Source organism: Lissotriton helveticus, chromosome 7 (genome assembly GCF_964261635.1).
Source record: "Lissotriton helveticus chromosome 7, aLisHel1.1, whole genome shotgun sequence".
Taxonomy (NCBI): domain Eukaryota; kingdom Metazoa; phylum Chordata; class Amphibia; order Caudata; family Salamandridae; genus Lissotriton; species Lissotriton helveticus.
This window is the reverse complement of record NC_136068.1, coordinates 1,876,719,810-1,876,742,481: the sequence shown is the minus strand read 5'-3', so window position 1 is coordinate 1,876,742,481 and position 22,672 is coordinate 1,876,719,810.

Genomic DNA, 22,672 nt, shown 5'->3' with positions numbered 1-22,672 from the left:
CAAAGTTTCCAACAAATTTTGCGTAGTACTCCACAAGTCCCAGAAAGGAGCGCAGTTGGTCCTTATTGGAAGGTGGAGGAGCATTTTGAATAGCATCTAAAATCTTTACTTTCGGTTCAATCCCTTTATTAGAGATGTGATGCCCTAAATAATCAACCCCCTCCCGAAATAATTTGCACTTATCCTTCCTGAGTGTTAAACCATAGGATTTTACAGTATCAAGAACTAATTTTACCCTGCTGTCATGTTCAGCCACGGTGGGTGCATGTACCAAAATGTCATCCTGGAAGAACACGACTCCCGCTGTGTTCCTAAACAGGTTGCCCATTAAACGTTGAAACACAGCGGAAGCCGATGCCAAGCCGAAAGGCATGCGTTTGTAACGAAACGCGCCCTCCGGAGCGACAAAGGAGGTAAGATGTCTGGACTCCTTGGAAAGCTCAACCTGATGATAGGCCGAAGAAATGTCAAAGGAAGAAAAATACTTGGCCCCGTCAAGCGTAGCAAACATCTCATTGATATTCGGTAATGGTTGGCGGTCAATCCAAATATTGGCATTCAAATTGTGCAAGTCCATACACATTCTAAGGAACTTATCAGCCTTACGTGCAAGAACAATGGGAGCCAACCATTCCGATCCCTCAATGGCCTCAATGACATCCATGCGACACAACCGTTCAAGCTCCTCTTTCAGTTCAGCACGCAAACTGAAAGGTACTTTACGCACTTTGTGCGCAATGTCTTTAGCGCCATCTTTTAAAACAATGCAATGTTGAAAACCTTTTATATTCCTAAGTCTATCACAAAAAACATCAGGATACATATCAATCCACTGATCACCAGACAAGTGTTTCACAGCCACATTGTCTGAGACGTTGGAAGATGAAGGGAAAGAGTAAAACTTAGAAGCTTCACGCCTGGATATAACCATGTCAGGATGGTTAGGATCGAGGATGATCCCCAGTTCCCCTTGTTCTTCCCAGCCTAGTAAATTTGCAACATCCTTAACAAAAACACTGGGCCTGAGGCTGTATTCCCACCAAATTCTGCTGGAACAGAATGTCTCCAGATGTTCCAAGATCTTTAATATTAAAGAGAGTGAAAGGAGACCCAAACAATTCACACTCATACCATTCACACGAATCACACAAGTGGGTGACTTCCTCTTGCGTGAACTACCCATGGATGCAATCTCAACAACACCATCAGAATGTGTAATCAATGAGGATAACATTAGTAACATATTATCATTCTCTTCACTAGAATCAACAAACTCTTCCTCAATTGACTTGACTTGAGCAGCACCTTTGTTGGATGCTGAATTGGACACTGTAGCCTTGCAAAAACGAGCAAGATGCCCTTTTTAACCACACTTGAAACACTTTTGATTCAAAGCATAACAGTACTTCGCATTACCAAGATGGTTCCTGCTACCACAACAAAAACAAAAAAGTTGTGCTCTGTCCGACTTGGACTTGGGCGGAGGTAAAGTAGCAGAATTACGTAAAGAGTTATCCGAAGGAACTTTAGTGGCTTTGACACTGTGTTTTGCTGGTACAAGTTTTACCTCAGTAGATTGAGAAGAATTACTCATCTCCTTCATACAAAATTGTGAATGCTCGATGCTTTTAGCAAGAGTGATTGCAGTTTCAAGGTCAGGGTCATCTGAAGATAAAACTTTCTCCTGAATGTTCTTGTTGCAAGTACGTTCGATTAATTGATCATGTATGATCTCATCCCTGAATTCCCTGTAATTGCTCGTGAGAGATAAAGTCCTGAGGACAGAGACAAAATCATCGATGGACTCTCTAGAGATCTGAGCACATTGTAAAAATCTATGGCGTTCAAGTACAACATTCTTTTTAGGATCAAACCTTTTTTCCAAAGTTTTTATCAAAGATGCATAGTCGTCCACAAGTAAGGAATCCCCATCATCACTACCAGTGCTAACAACTTCAAGAGTTAATGTTTTCACAATACTTCTACCCTCGGCACCCAAATTGTACATATGGAGTGCCCTTATGGCCTCTAAATAACTTTCGAAAGTGTCCTTCCACTGTTGCCATAACATAGGAGGTGAACCAGGAGACTGAAGAAACGGTGGAGGGGCCGCAATATGGTCCATGATCACAGATCACCCGTGGGTGTGTTGCTGCCCACACTAATAAAGATTAAAATGCACTGTAGTGAAAGATAATTCACCAAAATAACATCCAAGAAGTGTGCTCTGTACTCAAACACTCTGTGCCGATTCATTTGGAGAAAACAATCCAAAGAAAAATACTTAATGAAACCACAAGATGGCACTGTTGTGAAAGAACACTGTCAAAACTACTATCAAAGCTGGTATTGCCGAGTTGGATGCTGTTGACTTAAATGTTCTTCATGTGATGGGTATGGCAACAAAAGAAATACCTTCACAGTGTGTGAAGCCTAGTTGCAGCAGTTCAGCACACACTGAAACAATCGATGGAGAATGCCACAGATCAGAAAACAAAAGAGAATGTCTCAGCTTACCTATAATTCGGCAAGAATCTTGGAGCGCAGCAAATAACAAATAAAACACAATCTTGGCAACTAGGGACGTGCACTGTCTCAAGGAAATAACAAATCCTTGGTCTTCACTCTCTCATACCAGTTTAATTCAATGCGTTGGGCTCTCGTAACTCCGTTGCCATGGGAACAAATGACACGGAGAATGAAGCTACAAAATGGATGCCGCGCCGTTTTGACGTCCTTTCGGTGGGAAATTGACCTTGTCTTGCCGGCGTCTGCAGCGCGGTTCTGACGAGGTCTTTGGAGGCGATCGAGCACGCGTGACGTGGTCCTGCAGCAGCTCGAGATCGCTCCTGCACGTCACAAGCAGCTCGCGCCCAACACAAAATTAACTGCTCCACTTCCAAGGCTGTGACTCACCGACAACCCGTCAGTTTGGCCTCTCGAAGCATGAAACAGTGCTGCTCAAGAAACGGCACACTCGCCAAACACAGCGGCTGCACAGAAACGCCGGGAAAGGAGTCAAATTCAAACAGCACCAGACGCGATGCAGAGGAGCAAAAACAGGAACAGAGGAGGATAGCCAGGAAAAAGCGCAGAAATGGGAGGGCATGGCTGGCCAAATCGTCGCCAATGAAAAGAAGAGCAAACCACAGGTAAGTTGGAGGCTCTTTATTCTTGACCAGTCCCAATAACTCCCAGGCAGCAACTGTCTGACCCCACATTCTGTGTTCCATGCAGGGAACATGGAAATAAGAAGATTCTGTAATGACACAAAGGAAGAACCCAAAACTTTCCCTTTCAAAATATTTTTGGAGTAATTATTAACTTTACCACTGCATTTATTTTTTGTATTTCTTACATCATTATCCAGGAGCAAGAGGGTACCACCAAGGTGGGTTAGGGAGCTGGAGGCGCCCCACGAGTGCCACTGGAGATGCCCCTGCTGGCCCCAGTAGGTCGTCCAATTGTTACTATTATTATTATTGTTATAATTATTGTTATTATTATTAATAATATTATTTTCCTAACTTTTACCTTGCCATATTTAGAATAATTGTTCCTTTTTACTGTGTCTGTCTCTTAATTTGTTTCCAACTCATCTTCATTCTGTTTCCTATATTCTCCATATCTCTGCATTATCCCATCTACCAATTTTCTATATTACAAGTTTCTGTACTTGACTTTAAACTGTCTTTACTATTCTGTCTGTAGCTTCCTTTCTTCTGCTTTGTCAATATACTCAGTAAGCTCTCCCTCTCACCTCACATGTCTTGCGGTCAGGTGGCACTCTAAGACTCAGAGAACCCGTTTTAGGTAAGGTATTCTATTGTGAAGATTGCATGCCCAAGTAAGGTATCCTATGCATTTTTGCTGGGAAGGGTTTCTTTTTTTCTGCTTAAAGAGCTAAACAAGAGAGTGGCCATGATCCTCAAACAAAACAGCGGAGGACCTTAAGGAAGACCTAGCCTCCCTCAACATCAATTTAAAATGCAATCAGCCGACCAACTCTAAAGGCCACCTGTTGGACCCTAAATTCACTAACATCCCTGGCCTAGTAGTGGGCGAGCCCCTTCCCATTCCTTGGTCAGACCACCATTTAATCCCCTTCAAGCTTCAACTCACCACCGAAGCCCCAAATAGACCCCCCCCAAGCACCATCTCGCCCTTGGCCAAAACTGGACACGGCAGTTTGGGCTCACGAACTAGCCTCCACTACACCTGATATCGACCCAGATCCTTCCCTGGCGGAATCCCAACTCCGATCCTGGATTGAACAATCCCTAGACTCAATCCTCCCCAACAAACTACTCCCCAGTAAGAAGGGTACTTTTAAATCCCCCTGGTTTACACCAGAACTGCGTGAACTTAGAAAAAAGCATAAAAAGCTGGAGCGTCTTTGGAGAAAGGACTGGGCTAACGAGAGTAAAAGAGAATACAGGTCAGCCATGAAGCATTACAAAACCTGCATAAAAAACACCCAGGCAAAATTTTTCGAAGGAAAAATATTAGCTGCAGCAAACTCCTCCAAAGAATCTTACCGCATCGTCCGCCTGCTGACGAAAGCCCCGGAACCACAGCCCATATTTGATCCACCTGGCATCAGATGCAATCAGCCAGCCGAGTTTTTTTCAGCTAAAATTAATAATATCCTAAAAACTCTCCATACCCATAGCACTCCCCCATACACCGTGACCCCTCCCACTTGCCCGGAGGCTCCTCGTCTTGAGGTATTCTCCCCGGTGTCCACAGAGCTGTTTTTGGCCACCCTACATACGGTGAAGAGTGGGGCTCCTACAGACCCAGCACCCATGAGCAAACTAAAACTGGTTGCCTCCACGGTCTCTTCCCCCTCACCATACTTATCAATGCGTCTTTCACCCAAGGCATCATTCCCACCAACTGGAAGAAAGCAACAGTTCGCGCACTTCTTAAAAAGCCTCACCTCGATCCCGCTGACTTGTCTAATTTGTGGCTGAGAAGATTGTCAATCACCAACTCTCCCTCTTCTTAGAATCCACCAATCTTCTCCGTCATTCCCAGACAGGGTTCAGACCAGGACAGGGAACGGATACTGCACTCCTAGCCGTGATCGAAGAGGCAAGAACCATTCTAGACGCGGGAGGATCAGTGGCAGTGATCCTCCTGGATTTGAGCGCGCTTTCGGTACGGTGGATCACGCCATCCTTATCCACCGTCTCAGCATGGCAGAAATTGCTGGTACCACCCTGTCCTGGATCAAGTCCTTCTTAGAAGGCAGAACCTTTCAGGTGACCGACGGCTCAGTCAATTCCAGAGTTCTCCCCCTTCAGTATGGGGTTCCCCAGGGCTCCTCCTTGAGCCCCACACTTTTTAACGTATACAAGGCTCCCCTAGAAGACATCGTAACACCCTTCGGCATAAAGGTAGTCATGTACGCCGACGATACCCAGCTGGTGGTTTCTATAAACCAGTCGAGCAAATGTCTGGACAACTTGTCTTCTTGCCTCCAGAATATCTCACAATGGATGTGCGACTCTCGCCTTAAACTTAACGGAGAGAAGTCTGAGATCCTTCTTCTGGGTGACCCACGCAGAATCCCCCCTTCCCTCACTTGGCCACCATGTATGGGATCGCTCCCCACCCCCAAGAAAGAAATCAAGAGCCTTGGTATCTGAATAGACCTGGACCTCAATTTTAAAGTCCAGGCAAAAAAAAACGCCGGCACATGCTTTGGCCTCATACAGGTAGCTTGAAAAATCCTTCCATTAATCCCCTTTCAGTCCAGGAAGCGGCTAATGCAGGGGCTAGTTATCTCTAGACTGGACTACGGAAATGCCCTATATTTAGGGGCCCCCTCATCGATCATCAACAGATTAGAATGTGCCCAGAATGCCGCTGCCAGGCTCCTTACCGGGACCAAATCCAGATGCTCCGCCAAACCTGCCCTTAAATCATTACATTGACTTCCAATTCAGGAAAGGATCACCTTTAAAACCCTCTGCATCTCACATAAAATACTTCATGGCAGAGGCCCTCCTATTCTGAGACCCCTCATTAAACCACATCATTCCAACAGACAGTTGAGATCAGAATCCCTCTCCTTGGCTAGTGTCCCCAGAATAAGAAAAGCTCGTTCAGGGGGACGTCTCTTCTCATATAATGCTCCAAAGTTATGGAATACCCACCCGCTCCCCATTCGAAGGGAAACCAACCTATTGGCCTTTCGTAGGCTATTGAAAACCTGTCTTTTCCCATAAAAACTCCCCTCTGAATTATGCAGGTTGAATGTCAGCGCAGGGACGCCCTTGGGTAGCTACGCGCTTTACAAATCTGAAATCAAATCAAATCATGGTGGCGCCCCCCAATGTGGTGTTTGTATTATATCATATAGTATAGTATTCCAGCAAATTAGTTGATGACAGTGCAGCATTGCTGGAAGTATGAGGAGGACACCCCCATTGCATTTCCCAACCAATATCAAATATCCTTCATTGACAAACTATTGTTGCACCCCCTTTATTGCATTTCAATAACTCAGAATTAACATAGCTCTGGCCCTCCATTACAAAACATTTTTGGTTGGCTCGACTACCTGGCTTTTTAACCATTGCCAACCAACAAAATGCCTAACGTGATATTTTGAATTTTTGACAGAACATACTGTAATCACACTGTAGTGATGTTCTGTGGTTGTATTTTGCTTAAAAAATAAATGGGGGAGGCATAACTGTCAGGCATCTAAAATGTGTAATATTTCTTCTAGCCACATAGACCACCAGTGTGAGACCAGCAGTAAGAGCACCAGCAGGAGGGACACAGCAAATGTTAATTAGGGGGATTCCCACCTGCAGCTATGGTAAGTCAAATTGCCTCTTTATTGACAAATAGTCATACCCTCAATGCAGGAGCATTGCTGTTTATCCGTGAACACCCTGCTTTAGCAGATACAGTGGGATGTGAGTAGTTATGGCCTCTTCTATCTGCAACTCAGCAGGCAGGTTCATACATTAACTTTAACAATGATGGGTTGATGGGAAAGGGAAAAAAGGATGGAAGGAGAAATGATGGGTAAAATGTATGTAATATGAGCGAAAGGATGCCTGGGTGCAAGTATGCATATTGGTGGGTGAATTTAAGAATCTGCAGTTGAGGATGGATGAAAGGGTATATGGGCAAAAGGATGCCTGCCTGGGTGTGTGACAGGATATAGGTAAAAGGATGCCTTCCTGGGCGCGTGAAATAATGCTCAGGTGTGTTAAAGGCAAAGCAGGGTGGGTTAACGGGTAAAAGGATGCATGGGTGGGTAGCTTTGTGAAGGGGACTACACGCCGGCGAGCCTACCTTGCTCCGCTGAGGCGTCTCGACGGTTTCCTGTTTGTGTGTGGCGGCCGGGCTCAGCTCCGCCGTCCTGCTCTGCACGCCCTGACTGGCCAGGCTTGGCTCCTCCGGTCGGGTCGGGACTACAATCCCCAGCAGCCTCGACGCCAGGACACTGCCCCCCCACATTCCAGCGCCAGGAGGCGCATAAAACACTCACTGCTGCCGAGGACCAGGTGGTAGCTTTGTGAAGGGGTCTACACGCTGGCCGAGCCTACCTTGCTCCGCTGAGGCGTCTCGACGGTTTCCTGTTTGTGTGTGGCGGCCGGGCTCAGCTCCGCCGTCCTGCTCTGCACGCTCTGACTGGCCGGGCTTGGCTCCACCGGTCGGGTCGGGACTACAATCCCCAGCAGCCTCGACGCCAGGACACCGCCCCCCTCACTCTCCAGCGCCAGGAGGCGCATAAAACACTCACTGCTGCCGAGGACCAGGTGGTAGCTTTGTGAAGGGGTCTACACGCCGGCCGAGCCTACCTTGCTCTGCTGAGGCGTCTCAACGGTTTCCTGTTTGTGTGTGGCAGCCGGGCTCAGCTCCACCGTCCTGCTCTGCACGCCATGACTGGCCGGGCTTGGCTCCGCCGGTCGGGTCGGGACTACAATCCCCAGCAGCCTCGACGCCAGGACACCGCCCCCTCACTCTCCAGCGCAAGGAGGCGCATAAAACACTCACTGCTGCCGAGGACCAGGTGGTAGCTTTGTGAAGGGGTCTACACGCCGGCCGAGCCTACCTTGCTCCCCTGAGGCATCTCGACGGTTTCCTGTTTGTGTGTGGCGGCCGGGCTCAGCTCTGCCGTCCTGCTCTGCATGCCCTGACTGGCCGGGCTTGGCTCCGCCGGTCAGGTCGGGACTTCAATCCCCAGCAGCCTCAACGCCAGGACACCGCCCCCCTCACTCTCCAGCGCCAGGAGGCGCATAAAACACTCACTGCTTCCTTGTCGCGCGAGGACACGCGCGGGACGCGCCAGGCGAAGCCCGGGCAAGGGGCGGGCCCTCTTAGGCCCTCAGAGGCCTGAGGAGACTGGACTGGGCCATAGACTTTGGTTTTGCAGGGAAAGACCTTATCCATCGATTGTGAGTTCATATCCTAATACTTGGTGTGGGTAAAGAACGCTGCCTACTTCAGGGCTGTGCCACTACATTAACACTTAGACTGTGCGTAGCAATAAGTTAACATGATGTCTAAAAACAACAGTGATAATATCGCTCCTGGGCGGGGTCCTATGGATAACTATCTGATTAAGAAGATCAATCAGATTAATATTGATAGAAGGGCTTCCCCAGGTCAGGGGAGTCCTAGAACGATACAGGAGGAGGCGTCCCTCTTAGTGGCGGATACACTCACGCCCAATAATCCTTCTATTGGTCTAAGGAAAGTCGTGACGGCTATTGCCCAGGTACATGCCGAGAGGCATGAAGATCGGCCAGATATCCCTATTGATGTAATAGAGCACGCCCCGTCACCCCTAAGATCGGTTAGAAAATACAAAAAAGCACAAAGGAGACGAAGGGGGAAGCATGACCAAAAAAGAGTAGATATAGCGAATCCCAAAAGGGGTCTCTCCCTGGAGTTAATGTCTGGAAAACGATCCTCCCTGGGGCAAATAGGGATTGTGCCATCGCCAAACCCAACAAACCCAACTAACACCAGAGCAGATGATATTGGGTTAGTAATTACTGGAGATATAGAGGATAAAGGAGAAGTGTTGGAAAATCTTAGCACTGATGTCTCCTTGTTGAGCACATCCATCAGTTCCTGTGCATCTTTACTGAGTTTGCATAATAGCAATGATGACGAAGGGCTATCAAATTCCCCTAGATTCTCTATTGCATCTCCTCTTAATACAAATTATATGTCACCACCCAAGGTCAAAATTAAAAAAAGGGGGGAGGTCCATTAAAGACCCGGCATGCCAAGACACAAAGGAGGAGTTCAACCCAAACACACTCGGACGTGGTCGACTCATTGACTCCTTCCACCGTCCCCTTAATGACAATCCATTGTCCTATCAGTCAGGGTGTGTAGTTCTGAAAATTCTGGACTCGTGAATAAAACTTTGTCGTAGCATGACGATTTTTATATCAAAAGACCGAGAATGGCTAGTACACTATGTACAAGCATTTTCGTCATATTCGAGTGACGATTTCACCTCGAAATCGTCATTTTCATCCTGAACCCTTGGCTTCCATTTTGTGTACGGCAGCCATTTTGAGAGTTGCCCTCACATAGGCAGACAAATTAAGCTAAATTCGATTCCAAAGGACACGTACACCTTAATTGACTTTTCTTTGACCTGGGCAAGCTGGAACCATTGCCCCAGGCCAAACCGGTTTGGTCAGTTCCTCTCCCAGTGGCCAAACGAGATAGCATCAAGGCACAACAGGCCATAAACCCTTTTCATCGCACACACACCCTGCCGAATCTTGCTCACACCTGTCCCTGCTCTTTTCTCTCTCACTTGCTTTATGATGAGGAGTTGCCCGTTTTTATTGGGGGTCCACCGATATCTGATGGAAATGTTGGGCCTTGCCGGGTAATTTGTTGTGGGCTGGACAAACAGAAATGTGGGCTTGTCATCATGACTCTGCTTTTCCTTTGTAGTGGAAATATGTGAATGGTATACTGTAAATACAAGAATGTTTGCCTGAAGCACAATATTTTGTATAAAATGAGAAGCCTGGCTCGGTAAGATTGAGCAGTCTCCTGAGAATATACATCCCGTGTTGTTGTACTTCTGGGACGCCTGTTACTTGGTTGCAGCCAATAAAATCGATCCTTGACTTCACCTAGAAGACTCTGAGTTTCTGTGGTCTGAATCAGGAAAGTACTCGAGGTCTTTGGGTGTACCCTGACACCGCTGGGTTACCGGTTCGGTACCGGTTCTGAAAAACCTAGTACCTCAGTTGGCGCCCAATGTGGGGCGATACCAGCGGTACCGGTCCAGCCAGAGGTTCGTGAGGAGCTTCGTGTGAAAATTCTGGAGGAAGGCCAACCACTTCATCGACCCCTGCAAGTCGACGTGGTCCGAAAGTCTTTGCTGCGAGGGTCCCCGCTTCCCGACGGCTACAAGGGACTGCTGCCCTGGCTATTGCCCTGATTTGGACCCTTGAAGTTTGGTAGAGCGAAACGCTAAGACGAGTCTTCTGGTGACGTCATCGATATCTCAGTTAAGTATAAGTGGAGCATCTCCCAGTCCTTAGTTGGTTCTTAGTTTTGGGTATCCCTCGGGATCGCTTTGTTTGGAACTTGCAAGTGCCAAAGCCGAAGGACTCGTGTATTCACGAGAATATCGTAATCGATAATCCTTTGAAGTTTGGAGCTAGACTAGAGAGCGAAGATGCCTGGTCTTAGCAGACTTGGACATTTGTTTTGTCTTAGTTGTAATAATAGGGACTCCCGATTGGAGGACTCGTGTCCGGTTCCTCCGATTGGAACTCCAACTTATGAACTGTATGTGAAACATGGAGTAGGCCCCATCACATACAATGAAGTGTGGATCAAATACACCAGAAAAGATGGTGTTTTAAAATGGCCCCAATACGGTAGCTTTGACACGGAAATCTTTTTTTTTTTTTTTTTTTCTTGTCCTCATAACCACCATGTAGACAAAGTGCCAAAAAGAATCAGCGGAGAATAACTGTCTCGGTTTAACTGAAAAACTGGAGGGGACGCATATCTTATGGAGGCCAACTATCCCACAGTCTTCCACCGTAATCCAAAGAAGCACTAAGTCCTTAATTTGCCAACTCGTAGCAAATCTTGGGGTAGTTTTAGCAGCCAAATGGGGGCCGGGCATGAACCGGGTAGCGGCTGTTCCAGTGGTGCAGAATAAAGGAGCACCTTAGGAGATCAATCATTGGACTCGGGGGGAAAAAAAACAAAAAAAACCCGAATACATCACAGAAGCCACGTTAGTAGGTGCCAAAATGCCCTTTTTCTGCGATCACCAGATCTGGCCAAATCTGTAACTGAGGTCTGCAATACTGAGTTTTGCCAATCTCTAAAGGAGGGAGGTGAGGGGTCCTTCCATTTCCTGCAGATCTCTCTTCTTGCGAGCAGGATGGAATAAAAAACTAAACATCTGGGTAGGTGTTGTGCTCCTGCCAAGACTCCAAAAATTATCAGAGACAAATTCATTGTGACAGGTCTTCCTAGAGACTCCGTAAGGCAATTGCTGATATCCTGCCAAAATACTGTTAGTGTCGGGCATTCCAAAAACATATGAGTATCCGAAGCAGCAATCAAACCACATTTTGTACAAGACACTGACTGTCCTCCTGCAAATTTAGAGAGTCTTAAGGGGGAGTAGTACGCCCTATATAGAGTGAAGATGTGATTTCTGCGAAGCCACGGAAATCTTAAATAACCTTGAAGTTAAACTTTTTAAGAAGAAAGCCCGGCCGGCGATGTTTGACTCTTTCCGCCAATGGCGTAAGGAAGCCAAACAGAAGGAAATTAAATTAATGAAGAAAAATAAGAGAGAAAGGGGTATTTCGATAATGCAAGCTGCTATGCAGTATAAAGACAATGAAGAAGAACAGATGAGTGAGCAGTTGCACAGGCAACGTAAAATGGTAATAGATAAATGTTATCCAGTTTTACCGCCTCTTCAGCAAGATGCAGCAAAAGAGCTTGAAAAAGATCCGTTAATGGCGCATTTGTTAAGTTCGCCACCCCCCTATGCGCAGAATGCTACGGCACCCCCACAACCTTTAGTTGCGCAACCTGTGGTTGTTATGCCTCCTGTTCCTCCACAGCACCCACCAGCTACTCTTCAGCTTGCTCCTGCTCCTCCGGTGCAGCCTCCTCAAGGGCCACCGACTTTTACACCTGCTCTTCCTATACTCCCTACAACTTTGACTACTATATCGACTACCAGTCCTGGTACTTCTCCTGACACTGCCTCTGCATCTGCCTCGTCTCACCCTGCTTTCCCTCTTGTCTTTTCATCGACTTCTCCTTCTGTTCGTCAGAGAGTGGCTAGTACTGTTACTAGTATTTTATATCCTTTCTTTGGAGCGGCAAGTCCGGCTCCTGTCTCTGAGCATAAACAGTTGCATAGCCAACAGCCTGATTCTAGGGAGTAGGAAACGTTAAATCATTTGGCACATAGATGGGTGACTGACCCGACAATATATGATCTAAATTCTGTTATGGATGTCTTCCATCAGTGGGAAGCATCAAAGCAGAGATACTTTTTTTTAAAAATGTGTGTTTTTCTGTGTGAAGATTTAGAGGAAAATGATTTGGACTCTAATCCGCCCGAGCTGAGCCATGTACGGTTTGAGTTTTCAAAAGGCGCAATTGTGGGTTCAGATGTTAGGAAAGCAGTTGCGACGTTGTTGTCACTTAGGACTGAAGGTGTTTCTAAGTCGTTGTTTGAGTCTGATTCTTCTGTTAAGAAGAAGGGAAGACAATATCCCATGAGAGAAGTTCCCCCACAATGGAGAGAGGGTGACGCAAATGCTAATCCGGTTATTCTGCCACACTTTCAGCGTGTGTGGGTATATGTTCCTTGGAAGCGAGCTGAAGTTTTGGCCCTTAAACAGACATTGCCTGATCCCCGTAAGAATCCTGCAGGGTATTACAAGGAATTGTCACAGACTGCAGGGTCATGCATCATGAATTTAGCCGATATCGATATGTTATTTGGAAGCGTTGTTCCACAGCCTTTATGGGGAAAGATTCGTCATGCAGATCATGATCAGGAGTTAGGTGACTCATGGGCTAATATTGCTGCTGCAGATGCCCTACAAATTGGTGGTGCTAAACCTGAACCTTTAGTAGCAGAACTTCCTGGTAAGATCATTGATTACATGAAAACTATAATGCTTGCGATGCGTGTAAATTGGGATAAATTGTCTGCATGTAAGCAGAAGAAAGATGAAACGGTGTCAGATTTCTTCACCAGGTTTGAAGAAACGTTTGTCGACCACAGTGGTCAAGATATGAGCACAGAAGGTGGTCAGCGATTGTTCGTCGATAAATTTGTGCACAATCTTCTTCCCGAGTTGTGTAAAAAGTTGAAAGATTCAGAGAGTTCTTAGGGAGTTTCCTCTTCAGCACAAATATTGGCTACTGCACAATATTATGAAAATAGAGACAAAGAGGAGAAAGATAGAGCAGAAAAGAAAACTAAAGAGTTGAAAACTAAGGTTCTGTTACAGCAAGCGTATCCGCCACGTGGTGGTGGTGGCCAGAATAATGGTGGTCAGAGTAACTATCAGAGTAATTATCAGCAGCCCCAACAGTATCAGAGGAACTCGCAAAGAGTCGAGTATACTCAACCACGTGTCCCTGTAGGCCCCAATCAGTGTTCATATTGTAAGGAAGAGGGTAATTTTAAGTATAGTTGTCCTATTTTATTACAGCGTGCAAATGGTGCTTCTGGTGTAAGAGGTCGAGGTGTTCAACAAGCACCTAGAGGTAGAGGACGTGGAAATTTCCCCCAGAATACGCAGTCTCTCCCACCTCAGAACTCAATGAATAGGTTTGATCAACAGAATAACGCATCTGGTAGGACAGCTCAGTACTATGCTGATGATTACTATGCAGAAGATGAGAATATGGAAGGTAATGATTGCTAGGACAGCCGTAGACAAAGAGAGGGGGTTGTTTCAGTTCCAGTAGATCAGAGTGGACCATACGTTGAGGTGATTACATCAGGTGTTGCAGAGCCTTTTCTGTTGGATACTGGTGCTACAAAGAGTTCTATTATGCACTCCAAACTCCCTGGCGCACCTTTGTCTGGCGAAATGAATGTTTCTGTAGGTTTTTCTGGCGCCCCGGTTAGGAATCCGATTTCTGACCCTTTGTCTCTTTCTGTTGGTCCTTGTGAATTAGAAGCACCCCTTATTGAAAACCTGTTGGGATTGGATCTGTTAAAAAGATTGTATGCGACTTTGTGCTGTTCTCCTTCGGGAGTGCAACTTACACTGGGTAAGAAAGTGGTTTCTCCAATGTACTTGCCAAGGGATTAACTTCCAACAGAATTGTCGTTTCTGCGTAAAATTCTTTGGGCTACTGGTCCTAATGATGTGGGCCTTTTGGAAATACCACCATATGTTGTAACATTGAAAGCCAATGTTAAAATGCCACGCATTCCCCAATATAAAATCTCTAGTGAAGGTGAAAAAGCGTTACTAGCGATCGTTTACGATTTGATTGAAAAAGATGTGATTGAAGAGACAAGAGGCAACGTTTGCAATAGTCCTGTTCTGCCTGTTTTGAAACGAACTGACCCTTCCCAGCCACCTGTGTACAGATTTGTGATTGATCTTAGAGAGGTGAATAAAATAGTTGTGCCACAATTTCCAGTTGTTCCTAACATTACTGCCCTATTGACTATGATTTCAGCTTCTGCCACCTGGTTTTCGGTGATTGACTTGAAGAATGCTTTCTTCAGCATCCCGATTGCTGAGGAGAGTAGGGATATTTTTGGCTTCAGTTTAGGAGGACGAAGCTTCTGCTTCAAACGCGCTCCCCAGGGCTACTGTGAAAGTCCATCAATATATAGTCAAGCTCTAAAGACACAGCTTAATACAATTGTTTTACCTGAAGGTGCTACTCTTGTACAGTACGTTGATGATTTGCTGGTCGCTGCAGATACTGACGAAATATGTAAAAAAGCCACGCTGTCATTGTTGCGTCATCTGTGTGATTTGCATCACAAGGTGTCACTTTCCAAATTGCAATATTGTCGACAAGAAGTGACCTACTTAGGTCATCTCTTATCGAAGGAGGGAAGGATACTGACCCCAGAAAGAATTCAGGCAATAGCAAAATTAAGTGTGCCAAGAACACAGAGAGAAGTGCCTGCTTTCTTGGGCCTTACATCGTACTGTAGACAGTGGATTCCAAATTTTTCGTTATTAGCCAAACCCTTGGTGGCATTAACGTGTAAAGATACACCCAATCCCGTTCCTTGGTCTGAAGAGTGTCAGAAAAGTTTTTCTGAATTGCGCACAGCATTATGTTCGGCTCCTGTGTTGGGTACCCCCAACTACAGTAAGCCCTTTACATTGTATGTCCATGAGAAAGAAGGTTGTGCATTGTCCGTGTTGACACAGTTATTTGGAGACAAGCAACGTCCATGTGCATATTTTTCGTCGACTTTGGAACCGGTAACTAAAGCATTGCCAAGTAGTTTAAGAGTGACAGCGGCAGCAGCTGTTTCTATTCGACCGTCTGCTGGTCTAGTGATGAATAACACGCTAGTTGTGATGGTTCCACATGCAGTGGACACGTTGTTAAACAGAACCAAGACACAGCACTTAACTAGTGCTCGATTGTCAGGTTACGAATTAACCTTGTTAGCAAGTCATGTGCACATAAGAAGGTGTAACACACTCAACCCAGCTACGTTGTTACCGATTGTAGAGGAATTAGATGCTTCAGAACAGCATAATTGTTTTCTTAGAACAGAAGAAGAAACTAAATGGAGAATAGATCTCCAGGATACTCCTCTTACTGAATGTGATGGTACATTATGGGTGGATGGTTCATGCTTCAAGCTCCTGAATGGTGACACGACTGCAGCATATGCTGTCACGACTTTGCATACAATTGTTGAAGCTGCACGTATTCCACATAATTCAGCTCAAGCAGCAGAGTTGATTGCACTTACAAGAGCATGTGTGTTGTCAAAAGGAATGAAAGTGACCATTTACACCGACAGCCAGAATGCGTTTGGAGTGGCTCACAGTTTTGGACGATTGTGGAAAGAACATTGGTTCCTGACTTCGCATGGAGCTAAGATTCAGCATGGTCAGTTGGTGAATGAGCTTCTTGAATCACTGACCTTGCCTCTGCAAGTTGCGATTGTGAAATGTAGTGCTCACAAGAAGGTGACTGATGATGTTGGTCGTGGAAATGCATTTGCTGACGAAATCGCGAAAGAAACTGCAAGGAATGTGATGAGCCGAATGTATGTTGCAGGTCCTGCAAGATGGGTTGGTGATGTTGCAATGTGTGAAGACACGATAGAGAGTGTAAAGTCTATTCAAGCCGAAGCTACAGAGAAAGAGTTGAACATGTGGAGAGAAAGTACGGGTAGAATGGATGCAAATGGTTGTTGGGTTGAATTGTCAGAGCATCAGAGATGGTTGCTACCCGATGCGTATGTGCTTGCAGTGGTCACAATGGCTCATGGAATGGCTCACATCAGCGTGAAAGGGATTTGCAAGTTGTTGGCTCCAGTATGGCAAAATTCAGGAATTCCCAAGTGTGCAGAGAATGTCGTCAAGAATTGCATGGTGTGTCTGAAACACAATCCTGGTAGGGGAACCCCAACTCCAGCTGGTCATTTTGCACCTCCTACGTATCCGTTCGAGGTTTTGCAGCTAGATTTCATCCACATGGAAAGGTGCAACAACTTAAAATACGTACTCGTTGTTGTTTGTTCCTTATCAAGATGGGTAGAAGCATATCCCCTAAAGGACAATACTGCCTTGTCCACAGCGAAAGCCCTTGTGAATGAATTCTTCCCCAGATTCGGAATGCCTAGAATGATCTGGAGTGACAATGGGAGTGAATTTGTGGGTCGTGTGATGAAGAAAGTATGTGCAGGGCTAGGCATTCAACAGAAGTTCCACGCTGCAAATCACCCCCAATCAGCTGCACTAGTAGAATGTTACAATGGCACGCTTAAGTTAAAATTGGCCAAAATTCAAGCGAGCACAGGTCTTAAATGGCCTGACGCTCTCCCTTTAGCACTCCTATCAACCAGAATGACTGTGCATTCGCGAGTGGGACTTAGTCCATATGAAATAGTTTTCGGCCGCCCGGCCAATATATGGGGAGTGCCAAGGCCCACAAAGTTCAGTGAAATCGAACACCCTGTTTTGCTTGATTATCTGTACGAATTGACGGCTAAATTGCGTATTTTACATCAACAGGTCCATGACACCCTGCCTCCGGTCTCTGAAACTCCAGGTCATCCCATCGACCCTGGATCCTGGGTTCTTGTGAAGAACTTCCAGCGCACCAAGAACGATCAGCCCAGGTGGACCGGACCGCACCTCGTCCTTCTTTCCACAAGATCAGCTGTTCGAGTGGAAGGGAAGAAGCACTGGATCCACGGGGTCCATTGTAAAAGGGTACCTTTACCTCTGCCGTACGACCAGTGGGTCCAGAAGGGTGTCGGCGACTCAGAGACTGAAACCGTGCCACGTTTTCTGCCTTTCAGTGATGCACGTGTAAAAGGAACAATTACTGAAGAAGAGAGTGACAATATTTTGCAACCAGCTGTATCACCATCATTTCGATTGGACACTACAGAACCTGAACTCCTCTTCCGTGATCACACCATACCTGGAAAGCAAAGATACAATCTGAGGCCGAGAAATACGAACTAATAAAGTGTTTTTTTTCCTCCAAGTACTATTTTTGAAAGCGCAGCTCTCCCATCTGAGAAACTTGCTTATTTTTGTTTTTCGAACCGCCATCCGGGTTCCGCTGCTAGGGTCGCGATTGCCCAAAGTCTTTGCGGTGCAGCTGACGACGTTAGGTCGACAGTTCTGGTTGGTCCAAGGGAGTTGCCCTAGACTGACAGAAGCATTCCTTAGCAGAAACAACCTCCCATCGCGGGCAGCACTTCAGAGGAGATGGAGTTTTTCGAGATGGAGAGACCTGCCAAAACAATGAACTTTAAAGCCAGGATATGTAAAATGATGACAAAGAAAAGCTTTTTGATATTGTGCATTTTTATGTTATTCAGTATGATAATGTTTTTAATAGGATATGTTTTATTCTCTTTTCAAGTGACATTTGCACCCACTACATCGCCCATACCTCCTCCTTCTACTGTTTTCCCACACTCTTTTCAACCCCTTCCTGAACACGAATCCGCTAGGAGATTAGAGTTTATTAATAACTCCTTTGTTCAGCTCTTGCACCAACACCAACTTGTAATGAACACGACTAACTGTTGGGTGTGTGGTCTTATGCCTCACACAACGGATAAAGGTATCCCTTATCTGGTCCTGCCTTTCAGCCATAATGGTTCTGTGTGGGCATACAGAACAATGTTCATATATGCACGTGAAGTCCACCCCCTACGTTCTGCAAAAGACAATCCTAAGAATAGTGCTCTGGTTAATGGTATAGTCGACATGATTAAGGAAGATATTTCTTATGAAACTACCCCCGAAGATGAGACACTTGCATATATAGGATGGAACGTGACTGGATATGGAGCTACTCTGAGTGAGAAACAGCAAGCTAAGAGATTGTCCCCGATTTGGATTGTACCCCATCAGGGTCACCTGTGTCTGCAAGGTACTGGCAAGAATCCCAGAGCTCAGTTAGGGAAAAGTGTCTGTACGGAAACGTATGTTTTTGGGTTTCAGACTTCCCCTTCGTTTTTAGCAGCTAAGGGTACCTATTTCATCTGCCATGATAGAGCCTATACATGGTTGCCCCCTGACTTTTCGGGCACATGTTTTGTTTCGTTCCTGTTGCCTCCTACCTACACAGCAGCGGCAGACTACCACAAGACGGGTAGTTAGAGGTGTCTTGAGTAAAGAAGACACTGCAAGTCAAGAATTTGGCGACTTCGCAAAGGGTTTTCTGCCGTTCTGGGGACCCATGGTTAACAGCAGGAACATAAAGCAATTGACAAGGGTGGTTGAATCCACTGTAGTTGAAACTGCCGGTGTCCTTAGTAACTTGACTGCTGATCTCCAGTCGGATCGTCTTATGACCCTTCAGAACAGGGTCGCTTTAGATGTCATACTTACAGACCGAGGTGGGGTATGTAAATTGATCCAATCGAGTTGCTGTGTTTTCATTCCAGATAACGCTCCAACAGTGTACCAGGCCATCTCCAAACTACATAAGATTTCCGAATCTATTCATGTGGATAAAGGAGATTGGTCGTTAATGGGATGGTTCTGGGAACTGATATCCGGCTGGGGATGGAAAATTCTGATGGTCATTGGGATGGTCTTAGCAATTCTTTTCCTGTTCTGTCTGTGCGTGCAGTGTGCTCCTGCAATATGTGGCCTCTGTGCTACATCATGTGTAGGTAAACCTGTATCAAGAGACGAACTAAGTACTAGAATGATGTTACAGCAACATCTCAATGACTTTAGGAATATAGACCTGGACTCAGATTAGCATGAGATTAGGTTAAATTGCCTATGTAAGGGCAAAAGGAGTGTTTGTAGTTCTGAAAATTCTGGACTCGTGAATAAAACTTTGTCGTAGCATGACGATTTTTATATCAAAAGACCGAGAATGGCTAGTACACTATGTACAAGCATTTTCGTCATATTCGAGTGACGATTTCACCTCAAAATCGTCATTTTCGTCCTGAACCCTTGGGTTCCATTTTGTGTACGGCAGCCATTTTGTGAGTTGCCCTCACATAGGCAGACGAATTAAGCCAAATTCGATTCCAAAGGACACGTACACCTTAATTGACTTTTCTCTGACCTGGGCAAGCTGGAACCATTGCCCCAGGCCAAACCTGTTTGGTAAGTTCCTCTCCCAGTGGCCGAACGAGATAGCATCAAGGCACAACAGGCCATAAACCCTTTTCATCGCACACACACCCTGCCGAATCTTGCTCACACCTGTCCCTGCTCTTTTCTCTCTCACTTGCTTTATGATGAGGAGGTGCCCGTTTTTATTGGGGGTCCACCGATATCTGATGGAAATGTTGGGCCTTGCCGGGTAATTTGTTGTGGGCTGGACAAACAGAAATGTGGGCTTGTCATCATGACTCTGCTTTTCCTTTGTAGTGGAAATATGTGAATGGTATACTGGAAATCCAAGAATGTTTGCCTGAACCACAATATTTTGTATAAAAAGAGAAGCCTGGCTCTGTAAGATTGAGCAGTCTCCTGAGAATATACATCCCGTGTTGTTGTACTTCTAGGACGCCTGTTACTTGGTTGCAGCCAATAAAATCGATCCTTGACTTCACCTAGAAGACTCTGAGTTTCTGTGGTCTGAATCAGGAAAGTACTTGAGGTCTTTGGGTGTACCCTGACACCGCTGGGTTACCGGTTCGTACCGGTTCTTAAAAACCCAGTACCTCAGTTGGCCTGTTGGAAAAAATTGAAATCTTGGTAAAATCGTTAATGCAGCCTCTTTTAGAAAAGACCAGTATGATTAACACGCACCTAGATCTGATCGATAAAAAGGTAGAAAAAAATACACTCCTATTATCGGACTTGGCGAAGGGGCTTGTTAACAAAAACCCAATTGTAATACCTGTAAAAACGATGTCAGTAACAAAACAAGCCCCACCATGTCCCACTCCCTCTATAATATCTAACCAGCCAGGGAGAAAGCCCACTTGTCCTTCTCCGAAAAATGTACAGACACCCCCTTTGCTGAAGAAAAAGCCTGCTTCTAAAATTCTAATTTCATGTAAAGCAGGCGATCAAAGGGGAGATATCCTGATTTTAGAAGAAAGGGCAGAACCCCAGGAAAATAAGTAACTAAGAATAATGGGACAGGGAACTTGCATAATACAAACTGGCAAGCACATAGAATAGTAGACTTACCGCCAGAAGCTGCCCCTAATGCGATTGTCATGGCGGGCGTCCCTGAGCTCCCTTTAGGCACTAGAGAAGATCACTGAGTCTTAAGAAATAAAGTCATTTATTGGCAACGTAACAACAGACCCTTGCCTGCCCACATTAATGGGGAAATCTTATATGTTAGGCGTTCAACCTGGGTGGGCTCACGACCTAAGGACAAGAAAGGGGATGTAATCATCGTAAACTTTAAAGACCACAGAGCTGTCAGGCATATCGGGGATTGGTTTGATTCCAGAAGTATTGATTCTATATCTACTCATTACCTCAGCTACTTCTACCCATATTTTCCAGGCCAACACTCTAAAAACAGGGATGTAGAAAGGCAGCCAGTAAATAGGCTTGGCCTTAACCACCATGGATATAGTCAGATTCCATTTTCCCAACCACAGAGATCATTTAATTTCCAACCTAGGCAGTTTTATCCACCAACCCCAGGACCTATTGTTGGAAATAATTACTTTTGGGACAACAGAGATATAGCTTTACCTGTTTATAATTTACCAACTCATAATCCTTTCGATACTTTCTCAGGCCTTGAATATGTTGATTGACACAAGAAGGATACTCACCATATTGAATTACTGGGACTAAGGGAGTATACTGATGAACCCAAGGGAAATGTAAAAGTTCAGAAGCTATGGGAAGGAAATGAGGACATCATGCAAGTAGAACCTGTCCCAATAGTGACTCACTGTGATATTGAAGAGGATTGCTGCAAGACCCTGAGTAACCTTGATTTAAAAGAGGGGGGTAACTGTGGAGGAGCTAGTGCCCCATTATATGAAAAGGTTCTGGGTAATGCCTCCTCGGGCGATTTCGTAATCAATGAGAATAGGAAATCCTGCTCACTTCTATTTTGGAATGTGGCAGAATTAAGGCAGAAAATTAAAAATCCATCCTGGGAATCTGTCATAAAAGGTCGCGAAATCTTGGCCCTCCAAGAAACCTGGTCTACTGACCCAGTGTATATAAGCGGCTATAGAAGCCTCTTTACCCCGGCAGTGGGGGGTCAATATGGAAGAGCAAAGGGAGGCCTAATTACGTTTCTCTCAAACCAACTCAAGTATGAGCAGGTTTGTTTTACGCCTAAATCTAATTACTGTCAAGTAATAACCTTAAGCACCAAGAAGAAAATTAATGTTGTTGTTATAAACTTTTATAATAATATCCCGAAAAATGAAATTCCCAGCCCTTTAAAAATGCTGAGGGAGGATATTCAACATGAAATATATAAAAACGACAGGGAATCAATAATCTTATGGGGGGGGGATTTTAACTATCCACTCTGTACAAAGGGTAAACAGGGTATTTGTGGGCTAATGTTAGAGCAGGAGATCAATCTAACACATTTTGACCACTCCCTGATCGGGGATTTACTAAATGAAATATTGCTCATGTACGACCTGGGATATGCGAATGAAACAGCCCAAAATCCTACTCCCTTGGGGCCCACATTTATTGGTAGAGGAGCATCAACCACTATTGACTTCATCATTTCCTCAAATAGTTATAGTCATAAGATTAATGGGACAAAGATGATGGAGTTACCATTAAGTGACCACCTGCCCCAAATATTGGAGGTTGAAAACCCATTTTTTGAACAGCAGGAAGATGTGTTCCCCACATGTATAGTCTCTGATGTGGCTCTTGGGAGACAGAATGGGTATACTCTAAAATGGGGTAAGGTCGTCCCAGAAATGTTCCTAGGTAAACTGTTGAATGTCTGTGCGGACAGCTTCGCGATTTGCTTGGGAGAGAAGTCTAATAGT